The sequence below is a fragment of the Corapipo altera genome, unplaced genomic scaffold (assembly GCF_003945725.1).
Source record: "Corapipo altera isolate COAL_440 unplaced genomic scaffold, ASM394572v1 107, whole genome shotgun sequence".
Classification (NCBI taxonomy): domain Eukaryota; kingdom Metazoa; phylum Chordata; class Aves; order Passeriformes; family Pipridae; genus Corapipo; species Corapipo altera.
This window is the reverse complement of record NW_020885017.1, coordinates 539,165-561,218: the sequence shown is the minus strand read 5'-3', so window position 1 is coordinate 561,218 and position 22,054 is coordinate 539,165. Positions and strand designations below refer to the sequence as shown.

General features: G+C 41.3%; 1 protein-coding gene across 4 annotated transcripts in view; it reads left to right on the top strand.

The window, feature by feature from the left end:
* The window catches only part of HTR2C (5-hydroxytryptamine receptor 2C), a 212,856-nt gene that overhangs the window by 119,256 nt on the left and 71,546 nt on the right, over positions 1-22,054 (top strand). For 3 of the 4 annotated variants that reach the window (XM_027667676.1, XM_027667675.1, XM_027667678.1), the window contains one exon: positions 19,417-19,831. The gene's annotated coding sequence lies outside the window, so the exon portion shown is untranslated. Of the gene's footprint in view, positions 1-19,416; positions 19,836-22,054 lie in introns of all 4 variants that reach the window. The other variant, XM_027667677.1, reaches the window with a different exon arrangement.

Here is a 22,054-nt window from a genome sequence, read left to right as displayed (position 1 = left end):
CTGACTAAAGACAAAGCTTTCATTACAGGGTTATTTTTTTCTCCGAGGAAAAATCTCAATTGCTGATCAATCTGGTATGTTTCTTGAATATCCCTTGCATTTATGTGATCTGCTGACTTGGGGGAGAAATATTCTTAATTTTTTTGCTGACAGATTTTCTGATGAAAACTCTTCCACAGGAAGACGTTTTCTGATGGTTTTTATATTTGGGCAGAGGAAGGGAATAATCATTGCATATTACATTGAAATAAACTGAGGGAAAGACAAGCTCACTTAGTCTTCACTTTACTTCAGCTTTTTAAGACTCTCAGCCACAAGGACTCAAGGACTGTCGGGCCCTGACCCTCAAGCTTTCATGAATTATCACTCCAAACCCTTATATCTGTGACTTAAACTAGATATATGTAGGTAGTGCTAGAATTTCCTACTTTTTTCTCCTTTTAATTTTTTTTTTTCATTTTTAGGCCATTTTCTCTTGGTACTGCAGGAACATTTAGCCCTTCATTTTCATTTGAGACCTTCCGAGCAATAGATGATGATTTATCTGTGATGTGCTGTTCAGTAAACTAAATGTTCATTTTGACTAACTTCTCCAGTGCTGCAAGCTTTGTAGCTTTGAGAGGAAAATTCAAAAGCTAGGGAAGGCTATTCATAGCAACTCAGTAGAGCTCTAAATATTATTATTTCAATAGTAAGATGGGATCTCCTGGACAGTTCTTAGATAATATATCCTGTAGTTCATAGCTGGTTAAAAGGAGCTGGAAAGGAGAGGGCAGGGAGCTGCAAGGCCATTTGATTGTGCTATAGGCTTTAATATCTCCCTGGTCTTATTTCAGATTCTCAGCATCACTCTTTGCTTGCTCAGCTAATAGTACACAAAGTGATCATCAATCAAAGTAAATAATGTGGCTGTAGCAGGAAACACAAGGCACTGAATGCAGAGAGAGTTTGCATTGATTCCAGGGGATTTTGGACAGATGAGCATCATCACTGCAATGTAAATAGATGAAGTTTCAGGTTCATGATTAGTTTTACAGATCACCTGAGCTGTGGTAAAGGTTTATGAGCCCTTAGCCTCTGGTAAATGTTGCTGTTTTTTAAATGCAACTTTAACTCTCTTTTCGTTTTACTGCAGGCCAAACTCACACGTTCACCCAGCTGTCAATGCTCAGTTCCAATGGGCTGAGGGTGTTGGGCTGCTGTGGCTTCAGTGCACGTGGGAAGGGTTCCAAGGAGGAGTTTGTACAGCCAAGACTGGCAAAGGGAGGTGCTGTCCCAGAAGGTCTCCACTTGTCAGCTTTGCCAGATCATCATCTGGTTTTACACCATGCTTAGGGAAAAAATATTAGTGAAGAATCTAATGAGGTGATTGTACATTTAATATTTAGTATATGATGCATTAATTTTATCTGTCATCTTTGGAAGGCCACAGCAGAAACAGAAGGAGGAAACTGTGGTAATCAGCCAACAATATGTAAATATAGGTGCAGAAAGGCAAGCAGGCATGTTGTGTGCTGGACCAGGGCAGGTGCAGCCACAGGGGAGGAGGAAGCCCTGCTAAGCCAGCAAGAGATGTTTCATGCTCGAGCTGAGAGCATTGGCACCTTCACAAAGAAATCCTGTTTTACCTCAATTGTGGTAGTTCTCACTTAACCACAGAGAGCAAGGGCTGTGAGCTAGTTGCTTTAGCACTGGAGGATGATTTTGTTTGTTGTTGTTCTTTGTCAATAATGTTTTCTCATTTTCTCTCTTTACAAATTTGGAGAAAAATTTGAAGTGATGTAATATTTTTTTTTTTGGATGAAGTTGGTGGGAAATTGTAGCTGCCAGGCACTTCTCACTCAAGGCTCTGATGATTCATAAACTTGGGATACTTGGTCACCTTGACTTTCAAGCTCCTGAGCTCTAGGCTAGGAAGCAGGTAGTGCAGTCAGAGTATATGGGCTGGCACAGGAGCTGGCTTTGCATTGAGAAGAGGAAGGCACTGAATGCTGGTGATGGAAAGCTCTGCTTTGCTGTGTGGAGTGGGAAACTATCCCATGAGAGTTTATGGCATATTTGGATTTAAACTCAGAATCAATAGAGTCCAAGCTCTCAGAATCTTCAACACTCATGAAGTAGTTTACATCAGGCAGGACCTCTGGGAGTCTCTGGTACATCCCCTTCCTGCAAGCAGGGTGTGATTAGTTGAGCTGTCTCAAGGCCTAATCCAGTTGAATTTTGGTTAATGGCCAAGGCTAAAGAATCTCATCCTTCCTGTTTTTGTATAATGAAAGAATCTTCCCTTCTCCAATTGTGGAAGTCACAGAATGCAATTTTACCCGAATACCGAAGTAACACAGACAGGATTTGATTAATAAATAGCAGCTTTACTGGGAAGCTGCCTAAGGAAGTGTCATTTTACTGCTTGAGGATTGTACACCTGGTGAGCTGAACTGCTGACCTGATCTAGGCTCAGGTAGGGCACAAACTGTTGAATTATCATGTCTGGGCATGACTGGAAGAAGCTGTACTGAGGGCTCCCACTGCTGTGGGGACAAAACCGAGATTGGTAAGGTTATACCCAAAGAGAAAGTCTTGTATTTCCCCCTTTCTAGCTCTGGTGTCAGCTTTTTTTTTTTTTATTTGGTTTTTTTTTCCTCCAATCAAGATTTTTCACCTTGAGTTGTGAAGTTGGCATTCAAGAACTGGGTTCATGTGAAAGAAAATGGGGTGTTAAATGAAACACTTGGGCATCAGAAATGTCATGCACAAGCTCTAGAGTAAGAGTGGGACTTCTTTTGTCCTCTTTTTCTAATCAACAGAACAAATTATTTTTTTTACATTTTCCCTAGAGGAGCCTCATGTGTTTTTCTACATACATGTATTTGACAAGAATTTGGGACTTTTGCCTAGCAGAAAAGCATCTTAATTATTACCCTTATTATGTAGTATGCAAGGATTTTGAGGGGCTTGGAGAATGTTCCCTTTGTAGCTTGTGCTGCATTTTGTCTGAACAGTTATAACTTTCTGTAGCTGTGTATCCTGGCAAGTATTCAGAACATTTCTGTGACCTTTTTACTGTATGGAAGTATTGCAGAACTCACTTTATAATCTCTTTTGCAATACTCTCCCCACCTGTAACTCAAAAGTTCTTTGTCTTGGGAGCTGTTGAAAGTAATTGTCAATGTACTGGTGAGAGAAACTGAGTAGTAGAACAGATAGAACTAAGGAGGTAGGAATGGAATGGATTCTGAGATCAAGGGTGACATTCATGTACCAGCCTGTCAAAATAGTAACAAAGACAAAAGGTAATGCACAGCACTAAAGAGCAGATTGTGTTAAGGCATCTGAACTGCCCTGGCTTACACGTGGTGCCAGGCAAAGTGACTTTGGAAATCATTTAATTTTTCACTGTGCACACACGGGGTCCTGCAAATAGCACAAATCCTGGAGCAGATTCACTTGAAACCATGAACGTTTTCCCTTCTGTGAGAGCTCCTTTGGTTGTTGTGGTTTAAAATAAATCACGTTTCCATGCGTTTTGACTTCCTTGAGGGGAGATTATCAACTACTTCACATGCAGGGTGATATTTCAGATGTGGGTGTACGGGGCCCTCACAGACGTTTTGTAACTTATTTGTTTTATCACTTCATCGATATGTGACCCGTCTCCAGCAGTGGAACTTCACGTGTTCCACAAAGTTCCTGCCAGCTCCGGTTGCCGAGAAGATCTGTTCCTTCATTAAACTATAAATATGTGGGCACTATCACTCAGCTTCTCAGCAGTAGCTACTAATGCTATAAACAGTCTTTTGGGGCTCTTTGATCCTAAAGCATTTGGCTATTCTTGCACGTTTGATGGCGGTTGTAGTTTGAACCAACCAACCAAACTAAGGAGGATAAACGGGATTCCCTCAGAGGTCAGAGAGTCTTAAGCATGAGGCCTGTAGTAGCATCCTGGAGGTGGTTAGAGTCAAAGCTGTTTTAGGAGCTCTGGGGTAGCTTAGGATTTCCTGAGATAGGCACATAATGAGCTCAATGATTTTGGGGTGCCTTTGTGATGTTGTAAAATGCGCCTAGTACGGTGCCTGATTAATCTTGCTGGGTGGAGGCTGGGAAAAGAGGAAAAGGACCAAAGGAGAAAAGCAGAAAGGCTGAAAAGGAAGAATGAGAGAACTTTCTCCCAAAGAGACCATGTACCAGAACTATGCACCTGAAGATGGCCCTTGTTAGTGAAGTAACACCAAATACCTCCCAGCCGTGGCTCTGGCATTATTAGAAATTGTGTCTGCAAAGAAATGCTGAGCCCCTGCAGACCATACTGGCTTCAGTGTCCCCACATGCAGCATTTTTAGCTAATAAACCCACTGATCCTCTAGGTAACAGTCAGACGTGGAGTAATACCTGGAAACCAGTTAAATGTCACAGACAGCATTTAAAACAGGAATCTTCCACCACGCATCTTACAATCAGAAAGGCAGCTTTTGCAACCATGTCCAGCAGTTAGCAATGAAAGCTCTATAAGCACAGAACAACAGGATCAGCCCTGCCATGTGCTTTATGATCAGCTTTGCCCCGCTAACTCCTTGCTCTGAGGTGTGGAAAGTTGAGATTTGGATCTTTTCTGTGCCTCACCTCCTCTGCACACTGTTGGTTTTTGTGCCAGTGTCCTGCAGCCAGGATACCTTGAACACTCTCAGATCAGTTCTGCTTTGGGGTCTTCCTTTCCTGAGGTGGGTATGATCAGGCTAAGATCCTTCAGGAAGCAATCACAGCTATTACCCAGTCATGGAGATTTTCAGTATATTCAATATATCTATTGATATCATTCCAACTTCAATAAATAGACAAGGGGACATTCCTGTGTCTTTTTTCAGGAAGTTTTACTCACCTATTACTTCTCTTCCAAAGCAATATTTCATAATTTGTAAGCAAATAATTTACTTACTACTATCTAGTATTTCTTACTAGGAAATTTTTTTGCCTCAGGGTTCTTCTGTGAGAGATATTTCTTGGGTATTGTTGACCTCAATGACACTCTGCAAACCAGTAACTCTGGTATAACTGAAAAGCTTTCTGGTTCTACCAGTGAAAGATATGATTTTTTAATTACAGAGTGAGATATTAACAGAAATACAGTGAAATGCAGTTGAAAGGGATGAGTGATAATTGCATGAATGCAGCATGGATCCTGTTTTCTTGTTTGCAGCAGTTATTTATTTATCACACACTCAAAACCAGCCCAATTATAAAAACAAGTCCTAGCATCCTGGGGAACTGCCTGAGTAATTTGCTTCTGAGTAGAAGTAATTACTCAGGTTTGCACTAGCTGACTTTCCTTTTATTAAGGTTTAGAAACAATACTGTATTTTGAATCCCATTATTCTTTTCATCGTTAGCATTAAGCACAACATTAGTAAGCCAGACAAGGGGCATGAGGTGAGCACAAAGAGATTTGCTTTGCTTGGGGGGTGGGGAAACATGATTGATGTTTATCAGTGGTTAATAAATTCAGTGGCTCAAGTCAATCTGCAGCAGCAGCAAAGATTGTTTTATAATTCTATTTCCTCTGTAAATGACATTTTAGAATTTCCTTGATTATTCATCTTTCTGGCTTTGAAAATTTCTAATTTATTTTGAAAGCTGGGTGGTAATGAGCTTGTAGGCAGCTTATCACATAATTTCCAAGTGGCAAATACACTGGTCTGTAGTTGCATTTTTGCTTCTGATAGGGTGTGTTTGCCTTATGCTTTGCTAAGCATTAAGATAAAAAATACACTTCATGGTAATTGTGAGTCCTGCCTGTGCTCCTGTGGAGGGAAGATGATTTTAGGGATATCTTATCTATCAATATGCCCCTCAAAACAGGTATGAGTGTCATTATGAAACCCTTGCAGTGGGAGATGGCAGTGGGGAAGTGACTGTGCAGCTGCTGTGTGAGATTGCATGATGATGAACTCCCATCAGTGGCAAAGGAATGATCTTCATTCTGCACCATATCCCATATCAAGTGAACTTAGAGAGTGAACACCACCTTCTCTGCTCCTCTGTGCTGAGCCACCAGGGTCTGAAGAGCTGGATCTGGACCATGAAAGTTTGTGTCCTGGGGCACAGGGACTTTCCTTCCCGAGGCCACAGGCTGACAAATCCAGCCCAGCAAGGATATTGTGATGTTGACTCTGAGCCTGACCAGGAGATGTGGCCAAGGCTTGCTCAGCTCTAGGAGGTTTCCTCCCTGGCTTTGAGGGTTTGCAGCCCACTTTGGTGGAAGGAGCTTCTGGTCTAACTGTGGCAATTCTGAGTGCAATGAGCTCCCTGTTGCAGTCAGACATGGACACAACACGTGTCTTACAAATGAATGCTTTTATTTGCATCTCCAGTAGTGTTCCCAAATGCTCTGTGCTAAATGAAATGCATTGTTTTGTTGACTTAGCTTTTATCTTACAAGTAGAGTTTTCAAAAAATCATGCATCAAAAAACATCGTGTTTTGGAGAGCATTATACTCAATAAAACCAGCGACTAAACCTTCATCTCCCAGTATTCTCACAGCAAGTACATTTAAAATTCAGGTTGTGCTGGGGCATAGCACAGCAATGAATACCCAGAGACAGGACTGAGATTGGATTTTTCTAAGTCAGCAGGATTAATCCCAATGCTCACAGAAGGTTTAGTTCTTTTCATGTAGGGTGCAAACCTTGTGGCTCTGAAGGAATTCACAGACCACAGACTTAGCACGTGTTGCACAAGATGAAAATTGATTTTTTTAAAAACCATGATAGGTTAAAAACCATATTATTTTGAAAACTTAAGAGAACTAGTATAACAACTTATATCCCTTTGTTTATGAGCTCACAGAGGAGATACAAAGATGACTATCCAGCTCTGCAGTTTGAGAGTTGGAGTCAGTTGTTAACTGGGCTTCCTTCTACCAAAAAGTTCTTTACTGTTACTGTTGGACTCCTTCACACCCCTGCCTTTGTTGGTGATGACAGGTGCACATACAGAGTTGTATCATGCTGTATGACGGAGCAGGTACTTGTTTGCCACAGCTAATGTCTGAAGCCTAAAGATGTTACAACATGAGGGTGTTGCGGGTTTCGTTGAGCCTTAAGTTACAGATGAAGAAAAGTTTGATTTATTTGTTCTGGATATTTGTAGAGATTTACTTACACGAAATTATGTTGAATTACTCACAGTAAATGGACTGTTTTCTCCTCATCTTACAATCTGAGGGGTCTGTTTGGGTAGTGAGGACAGGAGTGAGTCACCAGAGGAGCAGGATCTGATGCCTGATGTGCTCCACCACCAGCAGCATCTCTGAAGAGCTTTCTGACTGCTCCGCAAGCCTGGCTGTGGTCATCAAGGTGTTCTTGTACAGCTTACAGGCTGCTGGTTTCTTTGGAGAGGGCAATTCCTGGGGGAAGATATACCTTCCTGTGTGGATACATCCACAAATGTGGAGGTGCAGGGGCTGCAGCTGGAGCTGGCCCAGGGATTGTGCCAGGACTACAGCACCTCTCAGCAGCTTTTCAGGAGTGGATGCAGTATTTTCTCCTCTATTTCCCATTGTGAGAAATAACTTCAAAATAGCAGAAAAGATATCTTTCAGTTACAGAGTGAGGAGGAGATTAAAAAAGGAGGAATGGTTTTTTATAGATGTCTGCACCTCTATGTAATAAAATATTGAATGTGATGAAGGGAATTCAGCCTCATTGTGAGTCCTCTTACACTCAGAGGATGATAATGTAAAGGAAAACCTATTCCAGACATTTCTTCAGGCATTGCAGTTACTTCATTAGCCTTTATTTCTGCTCACTTCTGCTCTCTTGACAGCTTTTCAAGTCTTGGGTTCTTCCTTTTTGAAATGCTTTGATGTGCTCATCTGTCTGACAAACTGTTTAAGGTCTTGATCTTAATTTTACATTTGCAGATACCCACAGAGGGTTTCTTTAATGAAGTCTAAGTAAAGTTCTAGTTTTCTTCAAGAATAAACTTTTATCCTTGCCATTATTTTTCCCTTGGAACTATATTCCTATTTAACATCCAGTAAATTTTTAGTCTTACAGAGCAGCAATGGGCTTGTAGGGCTAGGGATGTAATTAAATGAGGATTTTATATTACTTTGGGGTGCCTTTTGTTAAAAGAACAGCAATACATCATAATTGAAAAGGTCTTTTGATACCACAGAGGCATGAGAGTAAGTGGCTGCCCAACCTCAGACTAGGAGTGCTCCTGTACATTGATGGATAATATGCTATTTTCTGGGTTGAAGCCATGGTTTTCCCTAGTTCAGGTTTACTGCAAGGTAATTAAACTCAACTGTATAATTGTATAAACTATATTAATTAATTTTGGCACTACTGATGATGGTGGCAATATGACTTCCCAAGTCTGTAATATGGACTGATGGGAATAATTCATTGCAATGTTGTAGCCAGATTTGGCATTTCAGGTCTATAATACAAGACGCAGTGGCTATAAAAGCCTTCTTGAGGCAAAAGGAAGAGATGTGTGTAAGAGCAAAACGTTGACATTAAGAGGAAAAAATGTTTCAAAGAGGCCTGTGAAACTAGAAAGGCACGTCTGGCTTATTGTTAAAAATATTTGGGGCTATTATGGGAGCTCTGCTGCAGTGCTGAGGGACCTGCTGCAGCCTGGAGGAGAGGTTGGTGGGAGAGGAGCACATCCACACTGTCCTCTGGGCCTTCACACCTGCACATGCAAACCTTCTGTGCAGTCTGAAACTCTTTGCTGCTTGAATCACACAGAATGTCTCTTTGCTACAGTAACGTTTGCGACAAAAAAGAAAAAAAAAATTACAAAATCAGGTAACATATTCCTGGCAGTGTGAATGGCATAAATGCACTGTCAGTTCTAAGGCATCTGCTGCAACCTTGGCCACAGCAGACTAGTCAAAGTGTGATCTCTTTTTGAAAAGGCAAAACAATCTTCTTTTTTTTCAAGGGGAACCTTTAGAGAAAATGTACTTCTGAAATCTAGAATTTCCTATTGCTTTTTATCTGCCAATGACTAGAAGAGTTTTGGCTGGTTGGGGTTTTTTTTAGTTTCTTCCTTTCCCCTAGAGTTTTCCTTCATAAATTAAATAATGTAAATGAAATATATACATTATCTAAAATAATGTAAAGTAATTCCAATAGCTAATTCCATTTGGCTAATTTTCAAAAGAAAAATATTTTACCTCAGACCCAGCATACACAGCCCTGCTGCCTTTAAATCCTAATGCAGGCTCATTCTTTAGATGAGGACTGAGTGACCCTTAAACGTGAGAAAGCTGCATCAATGGGTTTGACAAGGCTCATTAAAGTTCAATTAGTAAATTCGTTTTAACACTAGGCATCCTGTCCCTTTTATTTCCCAAGCACAAGCAATAAAATTTTCATCACATACAAGTACATACTTAAAATGTACTATGGAAATAGATAATCTTCATGTTTAATTCATCTTATATAATAACTGATGTCCATTAGGGACTCTGATCAAGCATTAGGTAGGACAGCTACACAGTGGGGCATCAGATATGTGTTCCCCAACTGTCCATACTGGGAATTTTACCAAGTGAATTGAAATAAAAATTATTTTCAGAAGAGTTATCAAAGATTTTTTTTTCTGAAGAGTTATTCTGTTTTCTGAGCAGTGCAGTCTTGGCACACACTCAAAAAAACTTGACTCAGAACCTCTACATTGAGGGATTTTATGGTTCTTTTAGCTACTTTTGTAAGTTTTATTCATTTAACATCATAATATTTATTCATTTAACAGCAATAACATAATCAGTTGTTGATTCTCAGCCATGGGGAATAACCTCCTCTCCCCTGCCCTCAGTATTAAAAAAAATTTAAATTTTCACTTGGCTGTTTGATTGTAGAATACGAGTGTTGCGAGACTCATGACGTGGACATTTAAAACATCAGTAAATCCAGAGGTAACATTCAAGCATTAGGCAGCTCCCATGTGCTGGGGCTCTTAAGGCTGCTCTTAATTCCTTTTGTGCAGCAATGAACCTGCCAAGCATGCGGCGCTTGTTATGCCGTGATGGATGTCTTGTGGAACCAGTCCTTGTCCCCAGTGCCTGCCCTTTCCCTTCCTCTGTTTCCTCTGCAGTGCTGCTTATCTGTGAGACATGGTGCAGCCTTCTGAAATGGTGCAAAACCTTTAAATAAACACGGTATTTTTGGCTCAATGCAGGCATGGGGACCGGCGTGACCGTTTTCTAAAGTGCTGGGTTGTGGCTGTTCAAACCCTGCCTTTGAGGGGCCTGTTCTGCACAGTGGACAGTGCATGCCTGTAAAACTATTCATTACAAAATGATTGGGAAAAGTAAATGACTTCTGCGATGCTTCTTTTATTGCATTTATCACATTTACACGCAATTAACGTAAAAGGATTTTGGGAATCTTGAAACATAGAAAGCCAATCATATTAACGGTAATGCACATGTCAGGGAAAGAGGTGCCCTTCGTGCTGTCCCTGCAAGTCTTGGCCATGATCACTTTAGGAGAGTTTTTAACTCCCAAATTGGTGGTGTCCAAAACTTTGCTGGCAGTTGCAGCTGCCCAGTTCTTAGTCCTGTAGCACAGGTCATTAGGGACTGCAGCATTTTGGCTGCCCCACAAGACATGTGTTTCCATGAGCTTTAAGTATTATTTGCTGGTACTGACCTTGTGGGCACAGAATTTTCCAGAAGAAACTCAAATATTAAGTCTTCCTATTTTTCACTGTAAATCACTTTGGAACGCTGCATTAAAGGGGAAAACTCTCTTAAGATATTTATTTCCCAACTATAATTAGAAAAATAATGTTCTAATCTTAAAAAAAATTAAAATACTAATAAATAGGAAAATCCACAGAGAACCCCTTAACATCTAAAACCAAGCCAGCCCAGTGACTCAGGTGTTATTAATTGTTATTGCTTAGTGTTCTTAAAGAACATTCCCTGAGTCTTTCTTGAAAGACTAATAGCTAATCTAAATAAGCTGCACTTTTCCCATCCTAGGTAGGCTAGGTCTTAAAGGCGACAGTGCAAAGTGTAGCCTCACTGTTGTTAAATATTAAATAGGCTTTTTGTGAAGGCAGTGCCTGTAACAGAGGCCCTGGTGTGTGTTTCTTCCCCTCACTGTGAGCACTCAGCCAATTGTTTTGGTGAGTCCCACCAGAAGGGGCAGAAATAAGCACACTCCTTGTAGTAGGGATGGTTCAGTAACTTTTAGATGGTGATGAAATTATACTTGTGACTCTTAACTCTGGGTTAAGCACACTTGGTCGTTCATAAACAGTTGTCTTAACTTTAACCCAAATGTTTCCTGCTGATAGAAATGCCACTTCCTTCATTTTGCATATATTCAGAATCAGTACCTTATATGATGTCTACAGCTTGGCTAGTGCGTGTCATTCTGTGAAGACAGCAACCTAACATGGAATTCAGTCCTCCCAGTGACACTTTTTGGAGGACCAGCTCTGTTTTTGCTGCCTGTACTGCTGTCACCCAGGATTCAAAGCTGTAGATACCCCTGGGCCGAAGTGTGAGCTTTCAGTGACTTGGAGGAGGACTGCACAGATGCATCAGAACAGCGTGGGCAATGACTTCTGGGAAGATCATGAAAAACTAAAGTCTGGCTAATGGAGCCCAGTTCCTCTCCCTTCCCCTTTGGCAGTCATTCATGGTAGCACAAAGTAAGTACAAAGCCTGGTGCCGAGACAAAACGCTGGTGATTTGTGCTTGCTCTAAGTGTTCCTAAAGACAAGAGGGACCTTTCAGGGCTTCCCTGAATTAATTCCTGTTCAAGCTAAAGTCAAAGCTTAAGCCAGACCTTGCAGGACTGCAGGTGCCTGCCCCATGACCATGGCACCAGGGAGCTGAGCTCTCAGACCATCTCTGTCACGGGGTATGGGTTCAGCTGGGCATGTGGGCGAGCCTGCCAGTGGATGTGTGGGGTGTTCAGCCTGCTCAGCCCTGAGCAGGGGCAGTGCTCTGCTGGGTGGGGTGACATCTGGTGTGGGGATAAAACTTGCTGAGCATCTGGACCCTCCTGGGACCAGCAGGGGTTACATTTGTGATGCTGAGTGAAGCTGGCATGTCAAAATCTCCAGTACAAACAGCATGTAGAGTTTTCCCATTTTGGCAAGTGGGTCAGTGGGATCCAGTGAAAAGCAGAGACTGAAGGAGTGGGTGTTTGAGCCTTGTGATGAGCTGAGATGACGTACCTGACATCCTGCTCAGTCTGGGTGCTCTCTCCTATTTTGGATAAGACCCCTTTGCTCCTGTGAACTGGTTGTGTGGGGGTGCTGGAATATATTTCCTGCCCCATCTGCTTTGGTGCTGTTGAGCATCAAGTTTTTGAAGCTGGCCTCTGCTCGTTCTCGTTGATGGCAACCTTCAGATCAGTTCCATCTCCAGGGGATGGGAAGTCCTGGGTGTGAGAGCCTTGTTGGTGGTTTTGTGTGTTTGTTTGGGGATTTTTGTCTTTTTAACTTAAACCTGATATGTCTATTTGAAATCAAAACATTTGAAATATACCCCTTCAGAATTAAAATGACCTTGCATAATTTCTATATTAAGATTTAAACCCATCATAATATCTTAAATTTACATAAACCTAATATTTAAACGTAAGATGTTTCCTATTAACATGCAAAGAAAGCTACAACTCTGGAAATTCTCTGGCTAAACACATGAATTACACTTAATTGCAAAGCATTTTAGTTCAGAAGAGCAACAGCTATCATCAATCCTTTCTTAGGCAAAGGTGTAGCTGAGGTGAGGTCTCTTTTAAGTCTTTTGATCATATTATGATTAGTCACAATTGGCTCAAATCACTAATTATGGAGATAATTTTCTTTGTGTGATGACTCTTGTTTAAATGCAAATCATGCTTGAAGGTTTCTTTTGTAGCCAGTGTACCTATTAAAATACTTTTTTCTGCATTGTAAATCGAATTCCAGTTCTGATTCAAAAGCAGTTTGACACAAATGGGAGGTAAAATTAATCATCTAAACAAAAAGAAATGCAAAAAAATAGGAAAGAATATGGTTGCTAACATGGTGTTGCATTAGCATACAGACATTTGAAGTTACTGAATGCTACAACTGATGGTAACTGTTACCAGGCAATCAAAATCAGTCTTTTTATTTGGGGAAAGATTAACAGGTAACTAGGAATATGCAACAGGGTTAACAACAGCACCTTAAATGGAAATGTTTTGGCTGCAGTCAGTGGCTCCCAGGTCAAACTCCTATTTAGATCTAGTTTGCATAGTGTTCCCTTTGATGTTTTCTGCTCTTTCAATGCCCAAGCTGGGTTTCAGATGCATTTGTTTTGGAGGTGAAGTGGGGACCTGACATTGCTGTCACCTACCCTGGCTCCAGAGCTGCAGGTTCCCTTCCCTCTTCCCACCCCAGTCCCAGGGCTGGAGGTGGTGTGTGGTTCCTGGGCTGAGTATCTGGTCTAGGAGAAGGGAGAAGAGAACCCCAGCAGTGCACCAATGCAAATAGCTTTGTCACCAGTGGATTTGGCTCCATCTTTTTAAGGGACAAGTTTTTGGTGTATTACAGAAAAGGATCTAGGCTAAGGACACTTGGGCCACTTCTCTGTTGGCCTCGAGGGTGCATTTGTATCAGGGTAGAAGACATCTCCTGACCTTGTAAAACGTGGGCAGTCCAGCTGAGCCTCAGTGCTGAAGAAGGAATGTCTTCTGCTCTGAGGCAGTACAGGAAAGGAATGTTGTCTCCTGTTGTTTCAGAAATCCACTCCCTTTCTTATGCGAAGCATATGGCAACAGTAACAGAAAGCATCAGCAACCTTCCTCTCATTTGGGTTGGAACTGCTTGACTGCACTAAAATTATGACAAGTGATATATTGGATATAAAGCAGGAACACTAATTGGAGATGATGTCAGATAAGAGGTGTCTGAGGGACAGAGGGAAAGGTGATGTTGGCACATGTCTCATTCTCTGTGCAAAGGACTGCAGGAAAAAGGAGAATGACAGAGGGGAAAGCTGAAGCCATGCAGAACTGCTATGGGTTTAATGTGTTTGCTGTACCCTGCCTTGGTGGCAGAGAACTTCCCACTTTGCACCCAGTGCCAAACTTCCACGGGATGAAATTTCCAGTGTGGTTGCAAACATTACTGTCAGATTTTTCTGTCTGAAAAAAAAAAAGCTTAATTGTGCAGTCTTTGCTTTGCTCTGTTCTATTTTCTTTCCTAAAAGTGTTCTAAAATACCTATCTATCCAAAATTGCCTATGCTGACTCTTTAGTGGGGAAACAGCAATGTGCTCATACCCTGGGGATCCTGGATGTCACCAGCTGAATTGGTAGAAAAGATTGAAGTTAGATGGATGGCAGCTTGAAAATTGGTCTGTGCTACTCTGACTTGCTTAGTGTCCACTGGAGAAAATGCAGTTTTGTGTCAAAACTGTGCTCTTTCTCATCAAAAGATCAAAGTGAGAGTTAATCTCCCGCCCTCTTGTGATTGTGTGGGTGTGAATTGCTCTTTTGTGGGATGTTGGGTTGGGGTTTTGTGGTAGGTTTATTTCTAGTGCCTTTTGGTTATGAACTAGGGGTTTTAAATCAGGCCTCCAGAGATACACAGCTGTCTTCTTACTGTCTTCTTACATGCTATGAAGCCATTCAAAGGAAAACTGACAGCTGTTTTCTGCAAAATACTGATTTTTCTTTGCTTTAGTTGGTAACATTCAGTATTACCAGAACTGAGTTTAAATATTCTTTCCTTCTGTATTTTGGGAGCTCTACTGGCTGCTTCCCAGTTCCATCCTAGTTCTGGGGTGAAAGACAGACATAGCCTGTCCCTCCCACCTCTGACTCTTTCTCTTAAACCAATGTGCAGAGAAAAAGGTGCTTGATACAGTGTCTGTGTGGTGGTCAAAATGCAATTAGTCTATGCAGGCATACTTTCAAAGGTTAGAAGAAACACTTTTAGTTGTTTGTGAACTATGAGAGAAAAAGACTTACAGTTGACTGTTAGATTTATAATCCTTGCAGTTCATTCTTCTCTGGTTTCTTCTGTAACCACTGCATTGTCCCCGTTTCTGTCCAACACTCAGTTACGTTTGTTCACTGACTATTATTAAACAACCACAATCTATTTTAATTGCTGGTTTTCTGAAATACCCGTTACAATTTTGTTCTCAGTCCTGGACTTCAGACATCTAATTTGTTGCTATCCAGCATCTTGCACCTTTTAGGTATTTTTTCCTTCTTGGCCATGTTGTGATGGTGGACTTTTTCTCGGGCTGTGTTGCTGTAGGGTTGGGAGTGCTGGGAAGGCTCTTCCTTCCTGCAGAGGAGGCAGGCACATGATTTTGCCATCTCCAGCTCTCAGTACCCTTGGGAGAAGCCCAGTTCAGTATGCATGAACATTCCTGCCTCCTGCACGCACACACGGTTTGGGGAGGGTGCTCTGAAATGGTCGTCCTTGGCACGGGTTCCCTGTGCTGGGAACATGCTCTGAGGTGGATGGGATACCCTTTGGTCTTCTTGCATTTATTTAGTACCAGGGAAGCCCATGGGTATGATTCAGATATTGAACCCTTGTGCAAGGTATAAATATTTGTCTTAAATAGGATTGTAACTTGCTTGTTTTAAAAGAATATTGTGAAATCAGCATAGGTGGCTTTTCTTTCACAGAAGTCTCTGTGAGGCTTCTTCATCACACCCAGAAGAAATCCAGTGGGCTCAGAGTTTTGTCTGTGGAAGGGAGTCCTGAAGAAACTGGAATTAAAATAGATATAAAAAAAAAAAAAAGAAAAATAAAGTAGAAAAAAGAGTAAAACACTCTTCTGTGTCAGTCACAGTAGTTCAAAATTGAGTTATCAAAATTTTTGTAGTTATTTTTTGTTTTTTGAAAGATAATTATGAGTAGTTGTGTAGCAGCATCAACTACAGTGCTAAACTCAGACCATAATACACTGAAAAATATATGAATAATGGCACAGAATTTTAAATGCCCTAACATTACCCTGCTACCGTACCAACTTTAAACATTTACACTTTTCAGAGGAACAGCAACTTAATTCTTAATTAAAATCACTGAGCAAATGCAGATTATATTTAATTTAAATATTTATAGAATTTGTTTAAGCTTTCAAAATAGATTAGACGTCAGACAGTAAAACTGCTAACATCTGAATGATAATTTTACTTCTGAGCCCAATTAAGAAACTAGTCAGGAGCACAGCTAATAAATCGACGCGTTCGAGGAAATACTTTAACAATGTTGTGTGTACAGAGGGCCTTTAAAAATCAGTCCTCTAAAGCAAAAGGGATATTTAGAAAAATTTTGCTGCATCTGATAGCATTTTAAGATCTTGCATTGTCTCTTTGCTTTCTGCGAGTTGCAGTTCTTCTTGTTACCCTAAGTACAGCTGCATAAAGTATGCAGTGAACCAAAGACAGATCAAAACACACCAACGTGCCAATCCACTTGATTTTTGCAATGCTAAACATGTTAAATTGATTATTCCAGTTGATTTTAATTAGTCAACACATGTAAAATGAAGCATGTAGGTCAATGTTTTCAGAGTAGAAGTACAAGCATTATATAAAGAAGATTTTTACTATTTTAAGGATATTTCTCTCAGTAAAAAAGTTGTTTACATTAAAATATTCCTCCCCATCAGTATTGCTTTGGTAACCCAGTATATCCTTTGGCACAACATTTTCTCAAATGTGGCTCAGCCACAGTCCCAGACTGCCAAGGCTTTTTCAGGGACCAGCTCAAACTCTTGGGTTCTCATTCCTGTTCTCCCCTGAGCCAGTTTTCTTCCTGTTTTCTTCCAGTTTTACTTATTTTATTTTTTTCATTTTCAGAAACACCTTCCCTATTGCATTTATCTGTCACATGCCTAAAAGTGATCATATCCTACAAGCTTTGGGATGATTTAATGTAACTTGTAGGCTTAACTTTGCAAAAATGTTCATGTTACCCAAATTACCTGATATCTGTGAAATCTTTCAGGACTGAGTTTGAACCTTCTGGAAATCTGTCTGGCAGTCTCACATTTTTCAGTGTGGCAACAAGTGCTCCTGAGATTAAAAGGCTTTTTGTGTCTTTCATAGAGATGTTACAGCAGTACTTCTTAACTTGCCTTACAGTCATGGTTTTTACTCTGCATTATGAAGTCCGTAAGAGCTGCAAGATCTTTTCTGATTTTCCTTTATAATGCTACTAAACATTATGTGAATTGTTTTAGATTGTGTTTCCTGTCTATTTGTACACTGCTGTTTAGGCTGGAATACGGTATGTGTTTAATTTTTCCTTGGCCTCATTACATTTCATTCCCTGCTTCAGTGCATCATCTGTCTCGTTAGTCCATAAATCTGATCTATTCTAATCACTGTAAATTCTCTGTTTCCCCTAGCTGTGTGTCACCAGCAACACTAGTCACTTTGGAAATTGCTTTCCTGAAAGGTCATTTTACAAAGGATAGAGGAGGAGGCATTGTGCAGTGCTGGTGCACAAGGCTGGGGGGTTGTCACTCATTTCACAGGCTCAGAGCTGCTGCTGCAGGAATGCCAGTGAACATGCCTGTGAACTCCTCTGTCACATGCTGAGATGGTCACCAGAGGAGTGCCTTGGGGCTCAAACAACTAGCATTTGGGCTTGTGATCTCTATGCAGTATAAATATGTTGGGGTGGCCTGGTAAAGGACAAGGTACCAGTTCAGTGTCACTTTTGGTGAAAAAAGGACTTTGTGGTACATAGAAACAGGCAGTGATGCAGAGCCAAGAACATGCAATGGGTGTTCCATCACGGGATCCTCTTATACAAAAACACACTGTGCAAGTCACCTGTACCTCCTGCTTAGCTTTCTCTCCTCTTCCAAGAGCACTGATGGGCTGATAGTTGGCATATTGATATGACAGTCAGTCTGTGGGTTAGCTGAGATCAGTTACAGTCAGTAATTTTCCTCCATTTTTCATGCTTAGAGGTGTCAGTGCCTCCACTATGCTCTTGTTTCTGTGCTGATTGTGCCTTGGGGCTGGTTTGGTGGTGCAGACATTGTGCTGCAGCCAACAAGCATCTGCTCATGGCCTTCCTTGTGCTGCTGCTGCTTTTTCTACTGCTTCCCCCACTCACTTAGCACTTCTACACTGTGTTAGATATCCACAGGAAACTGTTGGGCAGAGATTTCCATCTTCCCTGGATGCCTGTACAGCCTCAGCACTGAGGCTTGCCTGTTGCTGCTCTGGGTCTCTGTGGGTGTGTGGGGTGCACTGTGGAGTTTTGTCATTCTATTTTTCTTAGGCTGTGCAGCAGAGAGGTTTTGGAGCAAGAGCTGTTCAGTTCCTCAAACTACCACGTTTTTCCCTGGCCTGGACTCCTATGCTGGACTGGCTCCCCTTGCCAGTCATGTCGTGGTCCATGATATGGGTATTGGCTCATGGCTGCAATTCACTCTTGCAAAAGAATATTGTCCACTGTCTTGGATAAGTGAGTTTAAGATTCGTGAATGAAAAGAACAGGATGAAAAGAACAGGATTAAAGTTAAATGCTTTCCTGAATCCCTCCATCCTGTTTTTTACCTCTTTCTGATATTTAGCATAACTGGGAGAGTAAATGGGAATGGAAACATGCCAAGTGTTGGTTGGACTACTGAAGGGTGGTTTCCACAGCCATGTGACACTACTACATCAAAATTCTATGACACTGTTTCATAGTGGTTTTAATTAATCAATTTGATTTAATTTTGTGAGGTTTAGCAGGTTTTTAATGACCTTTTGAATTTGTTTCTGTTTGTGGGTTATTACTTGCTTTTCTAGCCCAGGGGTGCTGCATGTGTCATGCTATATTAGCTTTGATAGTCCACTGGTGATGGCAGAGGGTATAAATTCTCCCTGTTACACAGAAATATGCCCCTCCCTTCTGCTAATTTGTCAGATATGCTACTTTAATTAACAAACTTAATGCTTAGGGATCTGATTGCTGAAAAGATTTGGTGACATATTAAAGCTTTCTGGCTGGAGCTGCTTTGTTGTGTTTGCAGAAGAACCATTCAAACCAGTGCAAGTTTGCATCAGTGGAACCCAGAAAAGAAATTCAGCTATAAAGCAGATTAAATAAAGAAGTAGAGTGGAGGAGAGTAGTGTGAGTTCTTGCTGATGCTTGTGTGATAAAAGCTGCTTGCATCTGAAGATGTCAATTATGGGCAATTTTTCCTTGGTGTTGTGAGGTTTGAATTACTCAGAATGAGGTTTAATGATAAAATACTAACAACAGAACAAGTTCTGAGTAAGCCACAGCTGACCAAGCCTTCTGACTAATAGGATCTTATCTAATGGACTATTCTAATGAAGGTGTTTCAAACATACTGTGTAAAAGCCGCATATGTTTAAATTTGAAGGATAAACGTTGTTCTTCACTCATATCTCTCCATTTCTTTCTCCTCCCCAAAGGTCTCTTCATGTGTGAGTCTCATCCCCACTGAGCAGTTCAGTTTGCTGCCATCCACAAGTGTGGAGTGCTTTGAGAGGAGCCCACTGAAGGCCTGATAAGAAGGCCCTGAGTCACAGACCCAGCAAACCTGACCAGCTCCTCACCATACACTGGTCTCAAATCTCTGTTGGAGCAGCTACCAGAGGGGCTGAACTTCGCCGTTTTCTGCTGTGCTGCCTGGAACCTTTTCCACGTTAACAAAGGCTGATGGAAACCTGTATCTAGGGGGTTCTATGTGAGATCCTCTCCCTGCTCCCCTGTGGCCTCTCCCTGTGCCAGTCCCTGCCGACGGCGCCGCACCACCGCGCACCAGATGTGCAGGCGGCTGCAAAGATCTCCCCTCCCTGAGCACAGGCGCTCTCTGTCACGGAAAAAGTAAGTGTTGGTCGGTAAATGCTGGGCAAATGTGTGACTGTATGTTCAGATAAAGAAAATGCTGTTCCTTGGGGGTGGGCAAGGGCAGGGCAGTCAAGAAATCTGGCAGTGCCTGGGTTGGGAAAGCACCAGTGCCAGCCCACTGAGCTTGATTTGCCTGGCAAGGCAGCTCTCCCAGGTGAGGTGAGGTGTGGTGAACCCAAGATTCCCTTCAGGAAGGTTTATTTGGCTTAAAATGTTTTGTTAGCAAATACTGCTACTGACTTCTAACTTTTAATAGCCTCAGTTCACCTGTCTTTATTTTAAATTCAAAGCTACTTTACCCAAAGTGTTCTCATCAGCCAAGCCACTAAACAGAGTAGTTTAGTGTTCATCTGTCTCATTTCTTTACTGTCCAAGATGAATCTCAGGGGACTAAAGCTCTGAACCAAGTGGTTTCAGGCAATTCATCTGGAAAACAGAGCCACTTAGACTTTTGTAAAGAAAATAATTTAGTAATCAGTGTAAGAGACCTGTCTCTAAGCCAACCCATTTGGAAAATTTGCCAGTGTAGTAACTACAAACATTTCATGACAATAATACTGATGATGTCTTTCCATTATTGCCAGAATTTCTTCTTCCCTGCAACTACAGGACTGAACTGGCTTTGCATCATCTTCCATAATCCTGCATTAGAAATGTTTTGTAATTTGAGATTGATGCTGCAGAGCTGGACATTGAGCAGAGACATTTTCCTGAGCATTTCCCTGCTGACCAATGCAGAAGAAATCCTTGGGAAGCAAGGAAGCCGTTGCTGCCACGCTGCTGGCAGATGTGCCAATTCAGTGCATTCTCACCCAAACACAGAGGTTTCTCAATTTCTTGTACAATATCAGTAGGCCAATGTTCCTGGGCATTCTGCTAATTGGATATGTATAGTGACTCTTGAAACTTTTACCTAATCTCAGAGTTCAGGCTCTTATCTTACAGTTTATCCTCATTTTTAATTTTTTTTTTTCAAATGAGAAAACACTTCCTTGTGTTCATGAACACATTTAACTGTGCAATTTCTGTACCTTCCAACAAGCAAGGTCCCATCCCACAGTGCTGGATATCACCCAGATGCAAATGATACCTTTCCTTTTTGAAAATTTCTCTGGCAAACATAAAATTTGAAGTGAAATACTGCATGAAACAAAGTGAAGGATAGACTGGTCTGTAGTTATAATGTTAATGCAAGGTTTTGGCTGTGTGATTTTTAGCTTTGCTTTTGTTTTGATTTATCTATGGTTTATAATATTTTGAAAGTATAAATGTTAGGGTAAGAACAAAGTTCCTGTACATATAATAGTGAGATACTCATTGCTCTCCAGCAACAGTTACAAGTTATTTAGGGCAAACTTTTGCAGGGGTTTGCTCTCCTGGCTTTTTTGCTTTGGGCTGTGTGGAAAAGATGTGGGGCAAAACCTTCCCACAAAGTGGGAGCAGGGGGACAAGTAACATGGGTTCTAGCATTTCAAGCTCAGGGAATCTCCAGGCACCACTTTTCCCTGTAGTTCACAGCAAAGCATTCCAGGTTCAGCACACGGATCAAATCTACTGTTTTGCCAGCTTGGTTTCATGTGGTAAAGGTTACTGCCTAGTTAAATTAAATACATAGAAAAATACAAGAAGGAGCAGAAGTGATGTGCCTGGAGGCACTGGAGGCACAGAAGCCTTTATGGTGCCTTTCACTGGCTCGATTACATTTCTGGCAACTATTTTCAACATTGTTTTTGAGCAATGTTAGTGAGGAGGGAGCAGAAAGAAAATCATTCCAAATTGATGTGCCCTAAGGACTCATCCAGAAGACTTTCACTAGCTTCATAAAAGCTCCTGCACACTTAATGTAAAAATTATGGCAAAATGGCTAGTCACCTTTTCATAGTCTTGTCTTTTCAGCCTCTTGCTTTTTAGTGTACTACCCTTGTCCCTTAAAATTCAGAGAAGAGTTTTGAAGTTTACATACTATAAAACCCGTAGGTACCAATCTTGAAGGATGTTTTGAGCAGCACTGTAGCAGAAAGACAGAGTCTGCACACAAGGTCAAGGCCCCAGGAGAGTCTCACTGGAGACTGGAGACTTGTGAAGTCCCAGCAGCACATACTGCTCTGATAGGTGAGAATGATTTGTTAGAATTTGACTAAGAATTCATGAGAAAATAACTTTCTGGTGGAGAAACAAAAAAGCTTTAACATCACCAAC